The sequence below is a fragment of the Cynocephalus volans genome, chromosome 6 (assembly GCF_027409185.1).
Source record: "Cynocephalus volans isolate mCynVol1 chromosome 6, mCynVol1.pri, whole genome shotgun sequence".
NCBI lineage: Eukaryota > Metazoa > Chordata > Mammalia > Dermoptera > Cynocephalidae > Cynocephalus > Cynocephalus volans.
In genome coordinates this window covers 93,819,057-93,842,184 of record NC_084465.1, presented here as the reverse complement: position 1 = coordinate 93,842,184, position 23,128 = coordinate 93,819,057, and the positions used below count along the sequence as shown (strand labels likewise).

The window sequence follows — 23,128 nt, the reverse complement described above, 5'->3', positions numbered from 1 at the left end:
CCCTCCTGAAGCAACTAAAAACTGGACAACATATGTATCAAAAATTGTTTTCAAGACAATGGACATGAGGCACTTAAAGACAGCAATCCCTGAGAGACGGGACAAATGAAGTGAGCCCAATGATTACGGAGCTTACTGCCTTGAGAGAGCGTACAGGCCATGGCACAGGAAGGAGGAATGCAGGCAGAGCCTGGTAGACTCCCTAAGTTGAGGAACCAGAGCTAAGAGTCTGCAAAGGCTGAGCCAGCTTGAGTTTGCAGGCAGAGTAGGAGGGAGAAGAGAGCTGCACAGCGAGAGAACTCTACAGAGTTCCCCTTGAGTAGTCAGCTGAGTTCTGATCAGCTCGTGCATGTGAGAAAACACCAAAGACTGGGGAAAGCCCATCTAAAAGGGTTAAAGGAAACAGTGTTCAACATTCAGCCAAGGGCCTGGAATAGTGCATGCTCCTACCAGTCACACTGCAAAAACTTGTAACTCACAGGGCATTAGAGGGTAGAGTACTCAGAAGGGTCTTTACTCAGCAGTGGGGAATAATTAGCCCTAGAATGAACACTGTTCTAGTCCTACCCAACAAGTCTTAAAAGCAAGACCTGGAAGGATCAAAGTGTTTCCAAGTAACTCAACTTTGTACCAGACCTAAGCTCAAGAATATTTATAGGAATATAGTAATACTAGCACCATAAAGTAAAATTCACACTGTTTGGCATCTAATAAGAGATATCAACCACGCAAAAAAAGCAGTAAAATGTGAACCATAATGAGAAGAAAAATCAGTAAATTGAAACCAACCTAGAACTGACACAGATGTTAGAATTATTAGACAAGGATATTAAAATACTTATGGCTTGCCTTGGGTTGAATGTCCCCCTCCCCACTTGATTGTAATTGTTAACTGTTTGAGGGTGGGAAATCCTCTCTCTGCTCTGCCATTTCTGCCATGTGAGAAATGGTCACTGTTGTCACCACCAAGATCCTCACCAGATGTGTTCCCTGGGCTTTGGACTTCCTACCCTTTGAAACTGTAAGCAATACATTTTGTTTTCTTTATAAATCACCCAGTTTCAGGTATTTTGTTATAAGTAACAGAAATGGACTGGGCCGGCCCGTGGCTCACTCGGGAGAGTACGGTGCTGATAACACCAAGGCCCCGGGTTCGGATCCCATATACGGATGGCCGATTCGCTCACTGGCTGAGCGTGGTGCTCACAACACCAAGTCAAGGGTTAAGATCCCCTTACCGGTCATCTTTTAAAAAAAAAAAAAAGAAAGAAAGAAATGGACTAATACATGATTATATTTCATATGTTCAAGAAGCTAGAAGAAGGATAAAATATATTAAGTGGATATATGAAAGATATTTTTAAAAGACCCAAGTTAAACTTCTAGAGATGAAAACTACAATGTCTCAGGTAAAGTTTATTCTAGGTGGAAATAACAGCAGATCGGAGATCACAAAAGAGAAGATTAGTGAAAGCAAAGGCATAGCCACCGAAACTATCGCAAATGAAACACAAAGACAAAAAAAAAAAAAGAGCTTAAAAAATGAAAAGAGCATCGGTGAGCTGTGGGACAAATACAAGTAGCCTAATGCACAGGTAATAGGAATCCCCCCAAAGAGGAGGGAGAACATTTGAAGAAATATTTCAAAGAAAAGTTTGTTTCAAGAAGTCCAACAAAGCCCAAGCACAGGAAACATGAAGAAAACTATACGAAGGTACATCAAAATCAAATTGTCCAGCACAGATAATAAAAATCATCCAGAGAAGACAGATGCATGACATATAGAGTTAGCAAACGTAAGGACGGCAGCAAGTTTCTCACTGGAAATAATCCAAGCGAGAGACAGCTGAGTAACATCTTCAGACACTAAAAGAAACGTGAGTAAGCATTAACGTTTTTTTTTATTATCTAAATTTTTAAAAAAGAGAATTGACTATTTAAAGAAAAATAGTAAGAACACAGTGAGGGGTTTATAACAAAGATCTAGAAGGGTCTACAAAATAAACACTTGTTATTATAATATTGAGTAGCTTGTACAGAAGGTGCTGCCTGAAAGATTTTCCTTTAACTATGATGTGTAACTTTTATGGAGTCTTTAACCTGAATAATGAATATTTATCTACTTGTCAGGGCAAATGGTGTATAGTTTTTATATATTTATTATAAGAAACTTACTCTGCAATATTTAATTTGTGCAGTATTTACACTAGTAATGTAATATTGTGTAATATTTAAGACTTTACTCCTCTTGTTGTAATTAACTCAACCAGTGTTAACACTCTTTAGATCCTTTTAAAGTTAGGGAAAAAAATCACCTGTTTTCCTCCTTTTATGAGCTATGGGTACAAAATAAATGATGATTGTGGTAGTAATCTTTCAAAAGCTCAATGCAGAAATTTCAGATTTTTTTTTCGATACTATGCAAGGGCCCTGGGCCCTCTGGCTAGAGCCCCTGTAGAGTGTGCCACTCATTTTCAATAATTTTCCGCACAAACCCCCTGTTCTAAGCTCCCCTATGTGCTTTAGGACCCACCACAGCCTGTTTCTGCTCACCCCCCAGAGCCCCTCCACAGTAGGCAGAGTATGCAGATAGGAGAGAGCACAACAGGGTGACAGGGGTGACTTCCATTCCTCTCTCCCCACCTCCTACTCTATAAGCATTGGGGGACCCAAAGATATTCACCAGGAGGAGCAGTTGAGCCTTGGTGAAGGATGAACAAGACAGACTTTAGAACCTCTTGCTCTTTCTATTTGTTTTGGTGCAAGATTAGCATCACAAACTGTAAAGGACTCTTGGTACATCATTATTATCTCAATTTTCCATATAATCTCTAAGCAATTACTATTCTGGAATACAAGCATCACATGCAATGGTTGCTATTTCCCCTCTTACAATACTCAGATGAAATTATATATTAGAACACTAAAACAAAATTATATGTGAGAGATCATCTGTCCATGTGCTGGCTGGTCCATATCAGTCTGGTCCAAATGAAAATAATCACAAACGTAAAGGATTCCTAAAAGGTAGAAAAAGTAATTTACTCTAAAAGAAGTATGTTTGTGATATAACTGTTATCTTTTATTAAGTATACTTGTGTAAAGCATAAAATAACAAACAAAAAAATCTGAAACATTTCAGTGAATTTGTGAAACAACCAAATTTGCAAACTTCACTTTGAAGGTGAGATCAAATGGTGGAATCGGGCATAGTTCTCTCAAGAGCAGAGGCTTATTTATCTTGTGTTTTTTCAGAAGTCAAGTGCATGCATCTGAATCATTTTGAGAGATTCACCAAGCAAAATACGGGCCAATATACAGAGAGTTTAGTTTCTTCAGGAGGCTAAAAATCTTTCCTCCTTCTGACGCACCTTTCAGCAACTAGACGACAAATATACAGATGTTGGATTTCCAAATTCTAAATATTCCCTTAGGGCTGTAGAAATCAAGTGAGACAAAGGATGACAAGTCACCTAGGCCAGACTGGTTATGATGGAGTATTCAACAAACATGCAGATACAGACGAGCGTCGTTTCTCACTCCCATACCCTCATACCTAATAAGTAATGCAAGGGACGTCTTGACTATGGGGAAAGCAATATGGCATCTGGCAAGAGAAATGGAGTGGTGCCATTATGCCCAGGCCAAGCCCCCCCAGTTCCTGAAGCTGGCTAGGCCAAGACTGGAAGAACTTGAGAAGTCCCCTCATCCCCAGTGGAATTTTCCCTAGGTGCTTAAAATGCCCAAGAAGCCATGGCGCTTCCTAAATCCGCTACATTGGTGCCTTGACTTCCCACCTTGCCCCAACCAATCCTTTCCCTCTAGCTGGATCTTATTATCCAAACCTTTCATTACTGACTGGCTCTGTTCCAAACCACTTAGACAAACGGAACTCTTCACCACCAACAACCCCAGCACCATTTTGTCATGCCCCTTTAGACTGCTGGTTCCCCTACCTTGCCTATCCCATAGCTCAAGGGGACTCACTTCTCTACAATGTATGCTGCTGAAATCCAGGTAGGCTCTTTAACCGTCATCTAGAAAATTTGGAGCCAGATCTCCTGAGTCAGATTCTGACTTACCTGCTTATGAGCTGTGTGATCTTGGGCATGTCACTTACCCTCTCTGAGTCTGTGTCCTTATGGGGAAAAGAATGTGGGGCTGTGATAAGGATAAGATCTAATAACACAGATATGAAGACTTTATGCACGTGTTAAAGATTACATATTTATATATATTATTTTTTGCTGCAGAACATCATTATTAATATTATCTGTAACTCAATCACTTTTAATAGTATTATTAAGTATCATTATTGATTATCATGATTAATGTTCATATTCATTAGAAATTACCATTTTCAGCACGCAGCTATCTTCACGGAGTTAGATTTTACCCTCCCAATTGGGAGGACCCTGCCTGGGGCAGGACTATTCTACTTTCCTTTGAGAACATTTCTGCCTGGGAGGAGACAGATGCCTCGGGCACTTTGTGGGAACAATCACCAGATGGCAGCATTACACCAACCACTGAGTGGAGGAGCAAGGTCCCTGGGAAGTAACCTCTGCAAAGGCTGGGTTGGTAACAAAAGCTTTTGAATCCTACATGCAAAGTTTTACATCTAAAATAGTCTGAGTTCATAGAGACTCAGAGGGGAAAAAAGTCTATGGAATTGTAATGTAAATGGGGGGAAGAGAAAAAGAAAAAGGACATAGGACATGAAGTATGCTGAAGCTGTGAAGAGCAAGAGAGATGTTTCAAACTTAGACTGTGTGGGTTTAACCGTTTTCATCAATCAATTCTACTTTACTTATTTCATTGCCAAGTATCTATCTCTTTCATCCTGCAGTGGTAGAAAATTCTGTGACAGTTCTGTGGTGAAGTCTAGTCACAGAAGGGAGTCATCTGAGAACTGGAGTGGACATTACAGATTAGGCAAACACAGATGCCTTTAGGAGCTGGGCAGGTAGCATAAGTACATGAAGCAGGTATGATTCAAGACAACAGGGGGCAGTGTGGACGGTTTGAACTAAAGAGTGGTTGTTCCCCCAAAGGTATTTTAAAAAATTAATTTTAAATGTTTTGTAGAACAAAGAACACCTCACTGTGGTCCACAGTTAGTCCCCAGGTCTCCAGGCTAGAAGACAAGATGATGTCACCTACCACCCAATGTAGGAATCCCTTCCAGAACATTCCTTATAGATGGTCCGTTAGTTAGTGCTTACTTCTGGTGACAGGGAATTACTCTTGTGTGGTCAGAGCTTATCACACCTTTTAGAAAATGCTGCCTTATACTGATTCAAATCTACTTTAGCAGTTCCCATTTGTAGGTTGTAGTTCTGTGCCTTGGAGTGATATGGAACATGGCTAGTCCCTTTTCCTGAAGATGGCTATCTTGTACTCTCCAGGCCTTTCTCCTTTCCAGATCCTTTACACCAGCCCTGACAGGTAGGGTTTTTAGTCATTTGCACCTGGCACTTTTGAATGAGCTCTTACTTAATAACGTTTGCTGTAAAGCCTGGCACCCAGAACTAGACTCAGCAGTGAGGTATGGTCTGACCAGCATGGAGCAGAGGAGCACTGCTCGGTTCCTACTTCTAGATATACCTGAGGTAGTGTTAGTTTAGTCAGAAGTTGTGTTCCCAGGGTTGTGTTATACTGACATCAGTCTCTGTTTTGAAGTAAAAAAAAAAAAAATGTTTTGAAACCTAAATAATTTCGTTTGTATTCTTGTGAAATTTGATCCATTTGAGACCATGGTTCCATCCCATCAAGGGTAATTTTGATCTTTATTCTGAAATCTGTTTGTGTTATCTATGGCTTTGAAAAACACTCTTGCTGTGGGCCAAGTCACTGTTAATATTCTGAAGAGAATAGGCCACGGAGACAGAGCCTGCTGATGCTCTGCTGGGAAACTTCTTCTTTGACAAATGCTCCCTGGGGCCCTGTAGGGTCCTGCACTGTTCTAGGTGTTCCAAGGACAGTGTCAACAAGGGTACCTGCTCGCACAGAGCTTAGATTTATCTTTGTCTCTGAAAAGGCTGAGAATATTAGTGTCTATGGAAAATATTCCTGAGGCAAGGCGATAATTCCTTCTACGTCAGGAGTCTTGGGCAGAGCAGTTTCTGTCCTGTAAAGATTTCTTCATAACATTTCAATAACTTCCATTAGTTCCCTGCTGACAATTTTGTTTCAAGCTCCTCCAGCCTGGGAATTCTTCCTTTATAAATTTTCTTTTTTTGTTTATTTCTCCAGGTTTAGCAGTTTCTCCTTTGTGTTTGTTCTTTAGTCAGAATCAACTTTGTTCATCATCAAAAAAAACCCAAAAAAACAAAAAAACACCTGCTTCTCTAAAATTAATTTCTTTTTGGCTTAATACCATTTATTGCCTTTCAGTATTATAGAAGGAATACATGGTGGGGAAGAAAATTTGGAAAAAAAATATATAAATAAGAAAATAAAAGTCATGTATATTCCTAACCATACAGGAAAATGAATATATTTCTGTGTATTTCAATCCAGTGGATTTTCTTTGAGCACATATATATGTGTGTGTTTTGTAAAACAATAACCATAATGCACACATTTTATATCCTGCTTCTTTTCACATAGTATATTCTGAATTTTTCTTTATCAAAGTTCTTTAGAATGTGTGTGTGTGCGCCCACATGTGCACACATGCACGTGCGTGTTTGTGAGCACAGGCATTTTGTTTTTCAGATTTTGGTATTATGATTGTACCACTTCTGGAAAAAAATGTCTGAATAGATTTCTCTCTTTTTTTCTATTTTCTTCAGCAGTTTGGAAAGCTCAGGTAGTATCACTTCCTTAAGATATTAAAAGAGCTTAGCCATAAAACCACTAACAATAGTGCACCTCAAAATATAAAATCTTTTGGTAACTTTAAATTTCTTCAATAGTTATTAAATTACAGGATTTCTACTTCTTAGGTTAACTTTTACTTGTTTTCTAATATCATCAGTCAAATAATCAATTTATTTTCATTCAATGTTCTCTAAAAAGGAAAAAGACTATGTGACTATGTCTCTGCCTCTCATTCTAGCTTTGGTTTTATTTCATAAATTTTTGTATGTACTCTGTTTTTTTCCCAAATTCTACACTATTTAATAGTAATGCTTGTAACCCCTCTCTCCTTTCTGTTTGCATTGGCATATTTTCTGGTATATTTTTGCCCATTCATTTTGCTTTTAACTTCTATTTGATTCTTTTTTCTTTTCTTTTTTTTTTTGGCAGCTGGCTGGTATGGGGATCCGAACCCTTGACTTTGGTGTTATAACACTGTGCTCTAACCAACTGAGCTAACCTGCCAGCCCTGATTCTTTATTTTAAATGAGAATAAAATTTTTGAATGAGTCTTTTTGAGTCTTTTTATTTGTTAGTTGCATTTGTTCTAACTATTTTCATAAGATATGCATTTGGCCTCATGTTTGTAATTTTATGTTATCTATTTTTATAACTGTGATTGATATTAGATGCAATTCCTCCCTCTTATTTTGAAGATAAGCATCACTAATAATCCATGACAGTCTTCTCTGCTGAGCTGGAATTCAACATTTATCAGTTCAGCATTCTTCATGGCTAAAACTAATCAATGGGAATTGGGACACAAGTTTTGATTATTTGTCATCCTACTGGCGTATCAATAAAGACCGACCATAACTCCACATCTAGGTAGACCTGATTTTGAACTCTCCCCCTCCCTCCACCTCATAAGTAGCTGTCTCAGAGACTTAAACGAGGATTAAAGGAGATAATGTAGAATACTTAGCATAGTGTGTGGCACTCAATATTTCATAGCTTTATTGATATGGTTAGTTTTAAATGTTTATTCTTTGGCCAAGTGGAGTATGTCTTCTTTGATTGCTTTTTTCCTCTAGTATGTCAGAAAACATAGCATGTTTCAAAATTTAATTAGTGGTAACTTCAAGAATTCAAAAATATTTCAAACTGCAATTATCAACACCAAGAGTTCAGCAATATCTATTGACTCTCCAGTTAATCGCTATTTGTTGACAGTTTTATTTTCTTCTTTTGTTCAGCTTTCTATGATATAATCTAGTATTTTAGATCTAACAATTGTTGTTAAGCTATTTTTTTGATGTTTCTTCTTTTAAAAATGTCCATGATATTTCTGTTATGTCTGTACACCTTCCAATTCTCTAGCCTTTTGCTTGCTTGTCCTCTTACAAGGGACTTCCTCGTTCAGCAGGCTGGTGCACATTTTTGACATTTCTTTTTCGGGAAGAACCTATGAGTGCTGTACTTCCTGATCCTTTGCTTATCTGAAAGGTCACTTCATATGGCAACTTAAAGGGTACAGGATTCTTGAGTTGCAAAATTTCCACTTTAAAAGGCAGCTGATGTGTCTCCACTGTCTTTCAGCATCTGATATGAGGATATTTATTGAGGTAAGTGGGCATGAAAAACCTTTTCTGTGGGTCCCATAGTCTGACCATTGCATTTTTAAATACATAATTCACACTGCTTCCTCTGGAATCTTTTAATACCATTTGCTTAAAAATTTTCATATCAATACACCACCTTGAAAATTGTAGAAAAGGGCCCTTTAGAGTAATATACTCAGAGGAAGGGACCCAGGGATATCTGTCCATGCCCTCCCTTCCCCCCGCAGCTATGTTTCTGCCCAGAGGGAGGAAAAGAGGCCAGTATGCCTGCAGCTTAACGGCATGAAGCAGTCAGGGGCTTGGTCCTGCAGGATCTTGAAACAATTAGAATTTTTATCCAATTAAATACTTCTGAAACAGAACATTTATATGAATAATCTACAAAGATTGTATTGTTTGAACACACATATCTTCTTTGTCTACATAGATATTTATTACATATTCCTAAGACAAAAAGGCGGGTGGGTATAACCCATTTTGAATAGCAAACCTGCATTCATCCTCCTGGAAGAATGTAACAACACATTTTAATTTAGATCTGATGCTTATCTCACATTTAAAAATAGAAGAATAGAAGTTTCCAGGACTAAATGAGCAATGTTCCCATGACCACTTGAGACAATAGGTAGACTTTAAATTTTGTAATACCAATGTCTTTGCAGTTTTTAATTTCTGTACTGATTCAGCTATTACAGTTCTAGAGATAACCAGTGCAAATGTTTTTTTCTCTTGTGAAGCTGTCTGAGAGCAAACATTATTCTTGCTAGAGTTAACCGGTAGATGGGCAGGTGATTACGTCAAATGCTCTGTCAGTAAGAGGAAGCAGTCCTTTCACATGGCAGCCAAGTTCATCAAAAGTAATATTCCGAAATGGAAAAGGAAAAAAAAAAAAAATGGAGTTACCAAGCTGGAGAACTAAGGTTTCCATCAAGAATCAAGCTTATAATTTTCATCTCTGAATTCTAGGGAACTAGGATGGGACCCCCAACTCTGTCAGAGACAGAAGAGGACCTCAGGGAGGCCAGTCATGAGTGGGTTATTCCTCACCCAGCCATCCTTGCCTGCATTACCTCCCATCCCGGTCATTCTCTGCCTGTCTGTGCTCCAGGCTCTCACTTGTGTTCAGCAGTGGGAGGCGCTGGGAGGAGCAGGAGATCGAAAGGCAAGAGAAAGAGCATGGACTACTTATTCATCACCCCTTCTTTAGGGCACTTTTTGAAAATAACTGCATTCCTTTACGGTGAGAGCTCCTGGGGAGAGGTTTCTTTTCTTTTTTTCTTTTTTTTTTTTTAAATTTTATTATGTCGATATACATTGTGACTGATTATTGTTGCCCATCACCAAAACCTCCCTCCCTCTTTTCTAAGGCTCCACCTTTTACAGGATCTTGCAACAGGCTCCCTCTGCTCAGATCTGGGGTGGTAATTTTCTGCTCTTGCTAGTCTTGGGGTGCTTCTCCATCTCTTGCTGGGGCCTTGAATCCTGCTGCCCTCAATAAATAGCCCCTTTTCAAAACTCTCTTCAGCTGTCCCTTTTTGAATATGCTCTTTCCTGTCTGAATGATACACGCAGTACCATCAACCAGACAACAAAAAGTGCTTTGCCACAGTTACCTAGTATCTACCTAGCATTATAGCATTTCATGTCAATTGTAGTTAATCTTATTTTTAATAAAAAGCAGGTTTGAGTTTTTAGGGACTTCAATCCACCCAAGCTTGGAGGAACGATGGACAGAGAATTGGGACACTGTCCTTCATGTCTGTCAAATTTAATCGATTTTATCTCTGTTCTGTTCACCTGCATGTTGATGATTCTCTAAAGAAAGTCTTCCATGTCCTTTTTTAATTTTTGCACCACCAATGTTATTTTCTACTGCTTCCAATTCATTGTATATTTTGATTTTAAAATTTATTTTATATATTCTCATTTATTCATTTAACAACAACCATTTACTGATTGGCTGTCTGACACTGGATGAACAATGGGAAGAGTTGAAGGACTCAGCCTAGCCTGTAAGGAGCTCATCTAGGGACAAGCTGCAGATTAAGGGCAAAATAGATGGTAAAGAAAAATACTAAGAATGACTTTTAATTTAATTTAATTGCAATAAAAAATACCCTCAGAACACCTTCCCCAACATATATGTTTTAGAGACACATAATTCACATGGCACACCCCCTAAGCAATGAAATAAAATTAATTAATCTTAAAGCCAGATGACTAGCCAACGTCTAGAAGGAAGCTTGCTATATTTATTTGTTCAGTCCACAAATACTTATCAATTGAGAGCATACTGTGTGATAGGCCATGTGCTAGATTAGGGAATACAATGTAAAGGCTATACCTCTACTCTCTAGAAGTCCACGGTCTAATGTCTCAAGAATGAATTCTGAGGATGTTCAGTAGCCCTTATAAAGAGTAAAACTGCCTTAAACAAGAGTTTTTGGGCACATTTAAAACAAAGTTCCTCTATTTGGGGCTCTAGTAGCATGAATTCCTTTTTTAGAGCGTGGTTTCACTGACATGTGAAAGACTGGATTCAGATGCTAAAAACTATTCAGAAGAGAAATTCTGAATAACTACCACAGGGGGGAAAAAATCAAATTAAGCTGTGGTATTCATCTTTGTGATATTCATGATAGCAGAGGGAAACCTAATACAGAAAGGACAGTCATGGATGTATAAAGACTAAAATGCAAACAGAAATATATTAGAAAAGCTTACTTCTATCCTGTAGCACCAGGTTAGTGAGGCCAATTTAAAATGTTATCAAGGGCAGTGCTCAGAATATGAAGTTACAAACCCAAACTTAAAGCAGGACTATGTTCACTAGGCAGCTTATTTCAAATTGACTTTTCAAGAGGAGTTACATCTTGTATTACTCTAGAGTGGGCTTTGAAGAGAGAGACTTCCTTCTGTAGGTGTGTTTTATATCGAACATTGAGTAGGGTATTTTAGATTGGTTCTGGGTAGACGCAGTAGTGTAGTCTCCATGCACAGCAGAAGAAATAATCAACAGAGTGAAAAGACAGCCTACAGAGTGAGAGAAAATATTTTCAAATGATGCCTCCAACAAAGGATTAATATCTAGAGTATACAAGGAACTCAAACAACTTAACAGTAAAAAAAAAAAACCCAGTTAAAAAATGGGCAAAGGAGCAGAATAGTCATTTCTCAAAGGAAGATATACAAATGGCCAACAGATACATGAAAAAATGCTCAACATCACTCAGTATCAGAGAAATGCATATCAAAACCACACTGAGATATCATCTCACTCCAGTTAGAATGGCTATTATCAAAAAGACACAGAATAATAAATGCTGGAGAGGATGTGGAGAAAGAGGAACCCTCCTACACTGTTGGTGGGACTGCAAATTGGTGCAGCCGTTATGGAAAACAGTATGGAGATTCCTTAAACAACTACAGATAGAACTGCCATATGATCCAGCAATCCCATTGCTGGGTACATACCCAAAGGAATGGAAATCATCATATCCAAGGAACACCTGTACTCCCATGTCTATTGCAGCTCTATTTACGATAACTGAGAGTTAGAACCAACCTAAATGTCCATTGATGGATGATTGGATGAGGAAACTGTGGTATATATACACATACTACTACTACTACTCTGGCACAAAAAAGAATGAAATTCTGCCATTCACAGCAACATGGATGAACTTAAAGAAAATTATGTTAAGTAAAATAAACGAGGCACAGAAAGAGAAATACCACATGTCCTCAGTCATAGTAGGAGCTAAAAAATAAAATAAAATAAACAAATAACTTTTGAAAAGAAAGAAAGAAATACAACAATCACAAAAATGCATTCCACTTTCAAAAGGAGAGAACAGAACTGAGGTTACCAGAGGTGGGAAAGGGGGAGGGGGAGGGGTGTTAATGAGTAATTGGTAAAGGACCACAAAAAACGATTACATTGTGTAATGTTGAACATACTAATTATCCTGATATGAGTATAACATATTGCACAGAGGTATTGATATTCAATGCTGTATCTCACAGATATGTACAATCAATTATGTTTCAATAAATAAAAAAAATTTAAGCCCTTTCACAAGATGTGCCAAAAGCAAAGAAGGAAGTTCCAGCCCAAAGCTGAAGCAAAGACTTTGAAGTCAAGAAGTCAGTGCTGAAAGAAGTCCAAAGCCACACACAAAAAAGAAGATCCGCAGGTCGCCCACCTTCCAGCAGCCCAAGACTCTGCGGCTGCAGAGGCAATCCAAATATCCTCGGAAGAGCGCCCCCTGGAGGAACAAGCTTGGCCACTGTGCCGTCATCAAGTTCCCCCTGACCAGTGAGTCTGCCATGAAGAAGACAACACCACACTTGTGTTCATTGTGCACGTCAAGGCCAGCAAGCACCAGATCAGACAGGCTGTGAAGAAGCCCTGTGACACTGATGTGGCCAAGGTCAACACCTTGATCAGGGCTGATGGAGAGAAGAAGGCATATGTTCGATTGGCTCCTGATTATGATGCTTTGAATGTTGCCAACAAAATTGGGTTTATCTAAACTGAGTCAAGCTGGTTAATTCTAAATATACGTTTTATTCACCATTAAAAAATTTTTTAAAAAATTTAAAACAAAAACAAAAACAAAAACAAAAGGAGTTACACAGCCTGATTTCAGACAAGCAATTTTAATATTTTTAGTCAAACATTGCTTTATGCGATGTTGTGATTCTTGCTCTTCCAAAAAGAAAACCAGAAGACACATGCACAGCCACAGATTTTGAGACTAAGCTCTTCTCTTTTTTTCGTGGTAGAACATATTTTTGCCAAGTTTACAACCCACTTGAACTTCTGTCTGTTCTTTGATTTCAGAATCAACTTGGGCTCCTTCATCATTGGAAAAAATCACAGAGTTAGCTATAGATAAAAAAGTCTTAATGAAGTTTACCGAAGATTTTTATCATCACCAAATATCTGTAAATAAAGACCTTTCTTATTAATATCCAGTATAGCTGAATCTGAAAGAAACCATTTTAATTTTAGGTGAGATCACTTTATTTTGATTAAGCATTTATAAAATAACTGTACAATAAAATGTTTTTAAAAAGGCATTCTAAAAAAAGCTTACTCTAATTTTTTAACTGTTAAAAGAAGAACACGCTTTATTTATAAACCTGCTTGATCGTTTGTTTCCTCAGCATATGTGCTTTTGAGTGTTTGCTATGTGCAGGTAATGAGGTAAACTCTGGGGACTGAAGAGAAATCAGACATTATTCCTGCCATCAAAATGCTGTGGTATAGTAGATTTACCTGCTTCAAACTTAGTTTTATACATATGGTTTAAACAAAGAATATGTTAGGATCATGTTATACAGAAAGCTGGTTAATCATAAAATAATCAGAATTAAAAATTCAGGACTGAAAGTTTTGGGTCTGGATTTGTCACTATTGTTGGCACCTAGAACAAATCACTAACCACATAGACCTTTCTTTCCTCATATGTAAAGCATGAGGGTTGGCCTAGAAATCTAGTCATTAAGCCTTCCATTTCATAATGACAAAATTGTGATCACCTGAATATAACCATGAGCCCCACCCCTGCCCCCGAATACCTAACATGTGTATGCCTGCTTCTCAACATGGGTGGTCCACTAAGCCTAAGGAGACATAGAAAGGATACGTTGAGTGTATTTACTGACAAAGAAAAAGAAGGGGGAAAATCTATTTTAGAAAGACTAATAAAATATTATAATTAATATGCATGGATTAATGGTAACGTGGCTCTATTTTAGAACTTAGAAGATGACAAAGGTAAACATGGAATCAGGGAGGAGAGCAGAGGGATTTCCTCTCAGACACACTACAGGGCTAGGAGGAATCAGGTCTACACAGTGAATCCTGTGATGCTTTGTGTCACCCACTCTCTCACAACACATACGATAAACCGTTTTATGTATTTTGGTTTCTTCTAGCACACGATTCTAAAGCAAAGCATATTTTATAATAAAGTTATATCCAGAGCTTATATTCACAGCATGGAACTTGGATGGGGAACCATGTGGGATCAGAGAGACCTGGGTTTCATTCTGATGCCAACACTTGCCAGCTGGGTGAACTTGAGCAAACTACTTAATTTTTATGAGCCTTGGATTCCTCATTCATAAATTAGAAATAATTGTGTGCAAGCCCTAATACTCCACCATAATTATGGGGTTCTACATTGCAACTCGATTAAGGAAGGGAAGTTTCTGAAATCTGCTTTTGGCCTTTCTTGGCTAAAAGCCTTTTCTAGAATCATCTCTATGTTCTCTAAGGAGAAGGGGCCCCAGAGGCATTTTCTCTTGGGATTAGGCTATGGATCAAGAGAGAAGCATTTCCTTTCTTGACCAAAAGATTCGTGAAACTTGGGTGTGAAGAGTTAGCAACATTCAGGTGCCTCTTCTTTAATAGACTAATTAGCAAGAGTTGTGTGTCAGAAGAAAAGGACGTGGGAGCAATCCCCCAAAGAACGATGGGAACTTGCTCCCTGTGGATTTTTCTATGAACAACCCTAGTTATTTGTTATGGGGTATTGGTTGTATTGTGGGCAGAGGGAGAGCAAATTAGATAGTGATTGGAGAAGATACACCCGAAGCAGAAAAGATGATCTTAAATGTGGGGAAATGGTCACCCTTGATCTGGGTGACTGCATCATAGTCCTTGCTCCTGTCACAATGATGGGCACCAGCAGGGCATAAGGTTTCCTAAAGGTCTGTGAGCCAGACAGGATTCTGTTTTTTCTCGGCTTCCTTAGGATCTCAGGGAGGTGACAACTACTGGAAATGTCCCTAAAGTGACAATGATTTCTCTAATGACAATAAATATGTATGCTTCTGAAATTCCATCACTACACCATTTTCCTGGCTACAGATATAAATGGAGATTCATTTTCTGTTCCTGCAGTGATTTGCAGTGTTAGAAATAAATTTAAGCACCTTCTTCCTAAGAAGTTAAATATTTTTTTCTGAAATTAAAATTTTCTTCAAATATTTTGAAGCATTCTCTTTTGAAGCATTCTCTAGCATTCTCTCAACCAAATTTACTAAGCTCATTTTAGGTAAAGTTGTGTCCCTAAAGTACCATGGGGGTGGAGGAGACACAAATATGGACCAGAAAATGGCAAGAGAGTATGGTGATTTTTTTCTTTAAAAGATAGGACATCTCCACTCACAGTGAAGTTTTCTTCACAAAAAGCAAGATGGTTTTGGTTTTATGCTGATACACATTTTCTTTTGATTAAACTGTTGGGGAGATACAGTTACAATTTGAATGACCCCCTTGCCTAGCTTGGAAAAGCTCAATACTCCATGGAGGTGTGGTATCTTTGGCCACCTAAAATTTAAGGCTTAATTTTGTTATAGGTTATCGATGAAATACTGTTATCGATAAACTCATTTATATTAATCACCCTCTCTGCAAAGGTCTATCACTTCTTAATTGTTGCTATCTCCCTTCTAATTAGACCACTGCTTCAAATCTACTGAGATTATAATAATAATAATATGATCTTTCCCTCTCCAGGCTTTTCTTCCTGAAAGATGCCACATGTTTTAAAAATTGAACAAGTTGATAGACAAATTATACTGGGACAAGCTCAGCTACCACTGAAGTGCAACCATCTCTGGGTAGCTCCCTCCAGCTCTTTACAACCTCACAGTGGTGCCTATGAGCATTTGTTAAAAAGAAAAGAAAAATGTCACTTGGAACAGGGGGCTTGAGGAAGAGTAGATATAATTATCTAGATTGCAATATGACCAGGACAACTACACCATATCCAGAAACCACCAAAATTAAAATCATTCTTTAATAAACAAAGTATCCATGCTTGGGAAGGTATGAAGTAGGCAGGAGAGGTTTGGGGGTCTGACAATTGTTTGAAAAACAAGTTAATGTTTTTATGCTCCAAACTATGAATTTTAGAAATCATTCTGGTCTTGTGTTTTTTTGTTTCATTCACTTGTGTATAATCCTCATGCTGCTTCCTGCTTTGGGCACAGAGGAAATCATGAAAAGTCCATTGAAAACTATTTTTAAACTATCTGCGGAATCCACAATGTGATTTAAAATACTAGCTATTTTCAAAGCTGAAATGACATAGTGCCCGTGAAATCAATGACATGATAAAAAAAAAATGGATATTGAAGGATGTGTTGATGAACAGATTACCTCCTTCTCTTCACAGTCCCCCTCCCTACTCCCCTGCTATTCTTTCTGGGGACGCTTCTTGCTAAATCACCTTAACATAGACCTCTTCCCAAGGTCAATTTCTGGGGAACCCTATCTGAGACAAGTGGGATAATTCAAAACTGAACTCTAAGACCTATGTGTTTGCAAATCTAATTATTGAAAGCAATAGGTCCTAATATGTAAATATTCATTACTAGGCCCTGCAGGTATGATCGTAGATGTAATAAATTTTAAAAAGATAAATTATTGATAATCTGTATTTAAAAAATCAAGGAGAGCCTCAATTAAAAACCATGATCAATTCAAGATAATATAACTAATATATTGATAACAAACCATAATTCTTTAAAACTGCAAGAATTCCAATAATTTATATGTTTGTATGTGCAACAGGAATCTTGCCTCATTGCCAAAGCGTTGAGTAGCAGCCAGGCCTCTTAACAGAAAACTGAATTAGAATTCCCACTAAACTCTAACACACCATTTATATTGGCCTTTAATTAGTCTCTTAGTATGTTAGTAATAATGGTCTTGACCATACCTTGGTCTATGTAATTGCACATACTTTGCTCAGAAGAATCAAAGAAAGGACTTCCATTTTTCAAATCACTCAATATCTCATTTTGCTTAAGAGAGTACTAAGGACTATATTGATAATCACTGATTATGTCTTCACATCTTTGTCCACAGAAATGAGATAGAATTTGCGAGTGACTTTCAAAATGAATCTATAGCACTAATAATAGTACTAAGAACCACCACTTACTGCTTGCCATTACTGTTCACGGTGTTCCATACACACTGTCTGTAATCCTTACAACTGCCCAGTCGGGTAGATTTTATCGTGCCCATCATGAAGACAGGAACATTGAGGTTTGTGGATCTCAGATAACTTATCATAGGTCACGCAAGTAATACATATAAACTGACCCTATCTTCATGCTTTTTCCATTAAAACATGCACGTCAAATCTTTGATATTTCACTGGTCAGTTTCATATCCATGTCTGAAGAAGAAATAACAACCTATTGACAATGTGTGTTTCGTGAACCAATATCACTTTATCTTCTAAGGGCTAAATTTTGGATTGTGGTAACTTCTAGACTTTTGCTAATCAACATATACTTTCTAGAAGTCACCGTTATTGTCCTTAAGAAAATTAATATAAAATTAACCTGAACTAAGTTACATTCTCAAGCCTGTAGCCTATCACTTAAAAACAAATATCTTGTTAATCCCTTGGCTTAAAACATTAGCAATGGACCCCCAGAGAGGAACAGTGTTCATTCCTGTGATTATACTCCAGGGGACAAGGAAGGACATTCCAGGATTCTTTGTGACCTGAGTCAGGAGTTTCCTCAGTGGTTGTTTCTGAAGTAGATTTCAAAAATATGAGCAATGACTACTCTAAAGTCAGGTAGCAATGGTATCTAATGCCCTCTCCTCTGAGAACCTTTCCTAACCACCCACTGTAATGTGGCCCCTGTGCCAGGACAGCCTATACTCCATTATCCATTTTATTTTTTATAACCTTTTAAAACTTTTTAACTGGTCTTATTAGTTAATTAATTAATTCTGTAAATATTTATTGAGTACTCATTACGTACCAGGAACTGTTCTAAGGATCTGGGTATTCAGTATTGGACAAAACAGAAAATTATTCAAGAGGTATATAGATCTATTAATTGTTTGTCATATATTCCTGTTGTAAAGGCTTTGCTTGTCTGATTTTCAGCTCTTGACATGTAATGGGTGCTCAATAAATATTTGTTAAATTACTAGAATAAGTATAAATCTGAAACTCTGCATGAAGAGTTATTTTTTAATAAGCTATTGAGCTAAAAGTTGAGTCTCACCCTCACTTTTACCCCCCATGACCCTGCCCAAAGCTAATGTAACTAGCTCTAGCCTTCTCCTGTAAAGTATAATTTTATTGGGAAGCAGTTATACTGTTACTTTTTCATCTTCCTTACCTTAGGTGCACAAGAATTTATTGAATGTTGTATAGGTATTTTAAGCACGGGATGGTTTGGACTAAATGATAGTCTAAGACTCCATGGTACCTGTGGTCAAGGACATTAGGTGATATTGAGAAGAGGTCCCTAAACTTTAATACAGATGACCTGGATTCAACTCCCAACCTAGGTGCACACTAACTGGTTGTTCTATGGCAAGTCATTTAATTCCTCTGAGCCAAAGTACAGCATCTAAAAACTGTGGATAATCCTGACTGCTTCACCTATTGCACCTATTGTGATGTAAGGAAAGAACAAAAAACAACAAAACAAAACAAACACCTAGAAAATATTGAAGCTCTTATTAATGGCAAGAATGATGCAAATATAACTTAATGTCATGCTGTACAGAGGACAAAAAGAGTTCAAAATGAGATCTGCGTTGCTGAGAAATCACCTCTCAAATTCAGAAAGGCCCGGAGTGCTGCTGGGTTCACAGCATAAATATAAACATAACCATGGGGTCTGGCTTGAGACTGAAATAAAACTGGTTGCTGATCATATGGGGATTTAAAGGAAGGATGGCCTTAAACAAGAATATCTTTCCTTCTGGTATGTCTGACTATCTGAAATTCTACTAGTAGAAAATTTTAAATTCATTTTTACTGAATAATAAAACAAATGTATACTCTGATTTAAATGGTAGAATGAACACATATAATTTTTTCTTTGCAAAGACTCCACTAAAACTACAGTAAAGAAATTTGTTTTACTGAAAATACATAGAGAGAGAAGTTCTTCTGGAACATGGAAAAAAAGCCTCAAAAACCCCATTCCACCATAAAAAAAAAAAAAGCTAGAACACAGGCAAAAATTGTCAAAATTAAGGGCCGGCCCGTGGCTCACTTGGGAGAGTGTGGTGCTGAAAACACCAAGGCCACGGGTTCGGATCCCATATAGGGATGGCCAGTTAGCTCACTTGGAGAGCGTGGTGCTGACAACACTAAGTCAAGGGTTTAGATCTCCTTACTTAGGTCCTCTTTAAAAAAAAAATTGTCAAAATTAACTTTTCTAGAATTCTAGAAATTAACCAAAGGCTTGCAATAATCTGAGAAACATTCATTCAAGAAAAAAGTAGCTGAATATAAATAAAAAGTAAACTTTGTGGCACTTTAACTTACCCTATTCCCATCACCCTCTCCCCCACTGTGTGTTAGCCTTGAAAACTAGCAGCCTTAGAATAATAGTAGCTGTGAAAACCAGCAGCCTAACAGTTACTGGAGGAAGTAAAAAGGGTGTGAAACTCCCCCAAAAGTCCCATTCCTGGAGAATTGTCACTATTAGACCTGGCTGGTGGCTCTCTGGCCAAGCCCTCTTCATTAGGCTTGTCTTTATTTAATCTGATTCATATCTCCCTATGTCAGAGGAAAGCTGTATCATCAGGTTTTTTCTTAAAAAAATAGTTGATGGTAATTGTTTAACATTATAGCTAGCTGCCTGAGGTGGTGATAAATAGTTGGGGCAAACAAGAAGCTGGCTAATAGTGAACTCTGAAAAGCTCTGACATATTCCTGTGGATATAGAAGGCTGGCTGTGCACATGTTCAGGGCCATGTGTGTGCCCAGGAAAGAACCCAGAAGATTCTAAATTCTTACATCGGTCTGACCTTGAGGCCCTGCACCAACAGGAAGTGAAGACTAAGTCTAACTTGCAAATAGTGGGAGGATTGAGGGCATGCTCCAACAAATACACAGAGCCCTCCAGCAAAGCGTGGCAGACTTGTTTGTTCAAGCACATAAGGAAATCTCTGTCCAATTATTAATTGATCATTAAGCTGAGTAGAGAGTTGATTGGCTATCTATGACAAAGAATACAGACTTCAGAGAATTAATCCAGGAAGGTCACTTAAAACAAACAAACAGCAAACCACCATCACAACAAATCCTAAGGTAATTCCTGAGTTCAAGAGTTTTCATATTATATTATTTAAAATGTCTGGTTTACAATAAAATATTATAAGACATGCAAAGATACAGTAGTGTGTGGTTCATACAACACAACACAAAACAAAAAACTGTCAATAAAGACTGTCTTTAAGGAAATACATGTGTTGTACTCACTAGACAAAAATGATGAATCAGCCATTATGAATATGTTTGAAGAATTAAATGAAACTGTACCCAAAGAATTAAATGGCACTGTATCTAAAGAATTAAAGGAGTGTAGGAGAACAATGTCTCATCAGATACAGAATTTATCAAAGAGATCAAATTTATGAAAAGGGCCTAGTAAGATTTTGGAAGTGCAAAATATAACTGAAATAAAAAATTCAGTACAGGACCTTGACATCAGATTTGAGCTGGTAGAAGAAAGAATTAGCAACCTTAAAAATAAGTCAATTGAAATTATCCAGCTGGAAAAACAGTTAGAAAAAATGAACAGAGCCTCAGAGACCTATGGGATACCATCAAATGCACCAACATACATAACGGGAGTCCCAGAAAAAGAAGAAAAATGAAAGGGCATAAAGAATATTCTAAGAAACAATGGTTAAAAACTCCTCAAACTTGGTTTTTTAAAAAATGATGCATACAACCACAAATTCTATAACTCCAGGTAGGATAAACTCAGAGAAACACATACCCAAACACATGATAACAAAACTCTCAAAAGACAATGAAAGAATCTTGAAAACAGCAAGAGAAAAATGACTCACTACATGTAAGGGATATTCAATAACATTCATAGCTGACTTCTCAACAGAAACCACGAGAGCCAGAAGGGTGTGAGATGACATATTCAAAGTATTGAAAGAAAAAAGAATGTCAATCAAGAATTCTATATACGGACTTTATGAATATGAGCCTGAAAGCACAGGCAACAAAAGAAAAAATAAACAAATGGGACTATATCAAACTAAAAAGCTTCTGCACAGCAAAGGAAACAATCAACAGAGTGAAATGACAACCAACAGAGTGGGAGAAAATTTTTGCTAACTATGCATCTGACAAGGGATTAATATCCATAATATACAAGGAACTCAAGCAATTACACGGTAAAAAAAAAAACAAATAACCAAATTAAAAAATGGGTAAAGGAGCTGAATAGACACTTTTCAAAGGAAGACATACAAATGGCCAACAGATACATGAAAAAAATGCTCAGCATCACTAGTCATCAGGGAAGTGCAAATTAAAACCACATTGAGATATGACTTTACCCCAGTTAGACTGGCTATAATCAAAAAGACGGAGAATAACAAATGCGGGTGAGTATGTGGAGAGAAGGGAATGCTCCTACACTGTTGGTGGGACTGTAAATTAGTACAACCACTATGGAAAACAGTATGCAGGTTTCTCAAACAACTACAGATTGATCTTCCATATGATCCAGCAATCCCACTTCTGACTATATACCCAAAGGAATGGAAATCATCATGTTGAAGGGATACCTGCACTCCCGTGTTCATCACAGCTCTGTTTACAATAGCCAAGATATGGAACCAACCTAAATACCCAATGATAGATGATTGGATAAGGAAAGTGTGGTATATATACACCATGGAATCCTACTCTGCCACAAAAAAGAATTAAATTCACCCATTTGCAACAACATGGATGAGCTTGGAGAAACTTATGTTGAGTGAAATAAGGAAAGCATGGAGAGATAAATACTGCATGTACTCACTCATAACTGGGAGCTAAGAGAGAAAGAAGGAAGGAAAGAAAGACCACAGTGGTGTATTGGACTTGCAGAGGGAGAGAGCATACCTAGGGATGCAAAGTGGAGTGGGGAAAGTGGGATGGGGAGGGAGGTCAGGGGATAATTGGGTGGGGGACATGGGATATAATTACAATTTGTAGTCATGGGCATGCTGCCAGTATGTATCTGGCCATCACATCTTGGGCACGAGTGGTGACAATCAGCTTTGTATCTCATGAATATTCATAACCAATAAAAAATGTGCTATGCAAAAAAAAAAAAAAAGAGGAATTCTATATCTAGCAAAACTATTCTTCAAAAACAATGGACAATGTGAAATATTCCCAGATAAACAAAAACTGATAGAATTCATCACTAGAAGTCTTCCCTATAATAAATGAAATGAAAGTCCTTTAGGTTGAAGTAAAAGAACACTACACAGTAACTCAGATTCATATGAAGAAAAAAATAGCACCATGTGGATAACTACATAGTGAATATAAAGACATTAAAAATGTATTTTTGCTTTTAATTCCTTTATTCTTTTATCTGATTTAAAAGGCAACTTAATAAAGCAATAATTATAAAACTGTGGTGATGGAATCACAAAGTATAAAAATGTTATTTGTATGGCAATAATACCACAAAGGAGGGAGAAGGAAATGGAACTGTACTGGGGCCAAATTTTTACATGCTATTAAAGTTGTTGGTATTAATTCTAGCTAGATTGTTTTAAGTTAGGATATTGTAATTCCTAGGGCAATCACTAAGAAAGTAACTTTAAAAATACAGTAAAAGAAACAATAAGATAACTAAAACGGTATACTAGAAAAATACTCATTTAA

The 23,128-nt window shown here is 37.5% G+C and overlaps 1 protein-coding gene and 1 pseudogene across 1 annotated transcript in view; one reads left to right on the top strand and one right to left on the bottom strand.

Annotated features, from left to right (window-relative positions):
* The window catches only part of ITPRID1 (ITPR interacting domain containing 1), an 82,914-nt gene that overhangs the window by 12,126 nt on the left and 47,660 nt on the right, over positions 1-23,128 (bottom strand). The gene's annotated exons all lie outside the window — the stretch shown is intronic.
* LOC134380081 (large ribosomal subunit protein uL23-like) lies at positions 10,408-12,961 on the top strand (annotated as a pseudogene).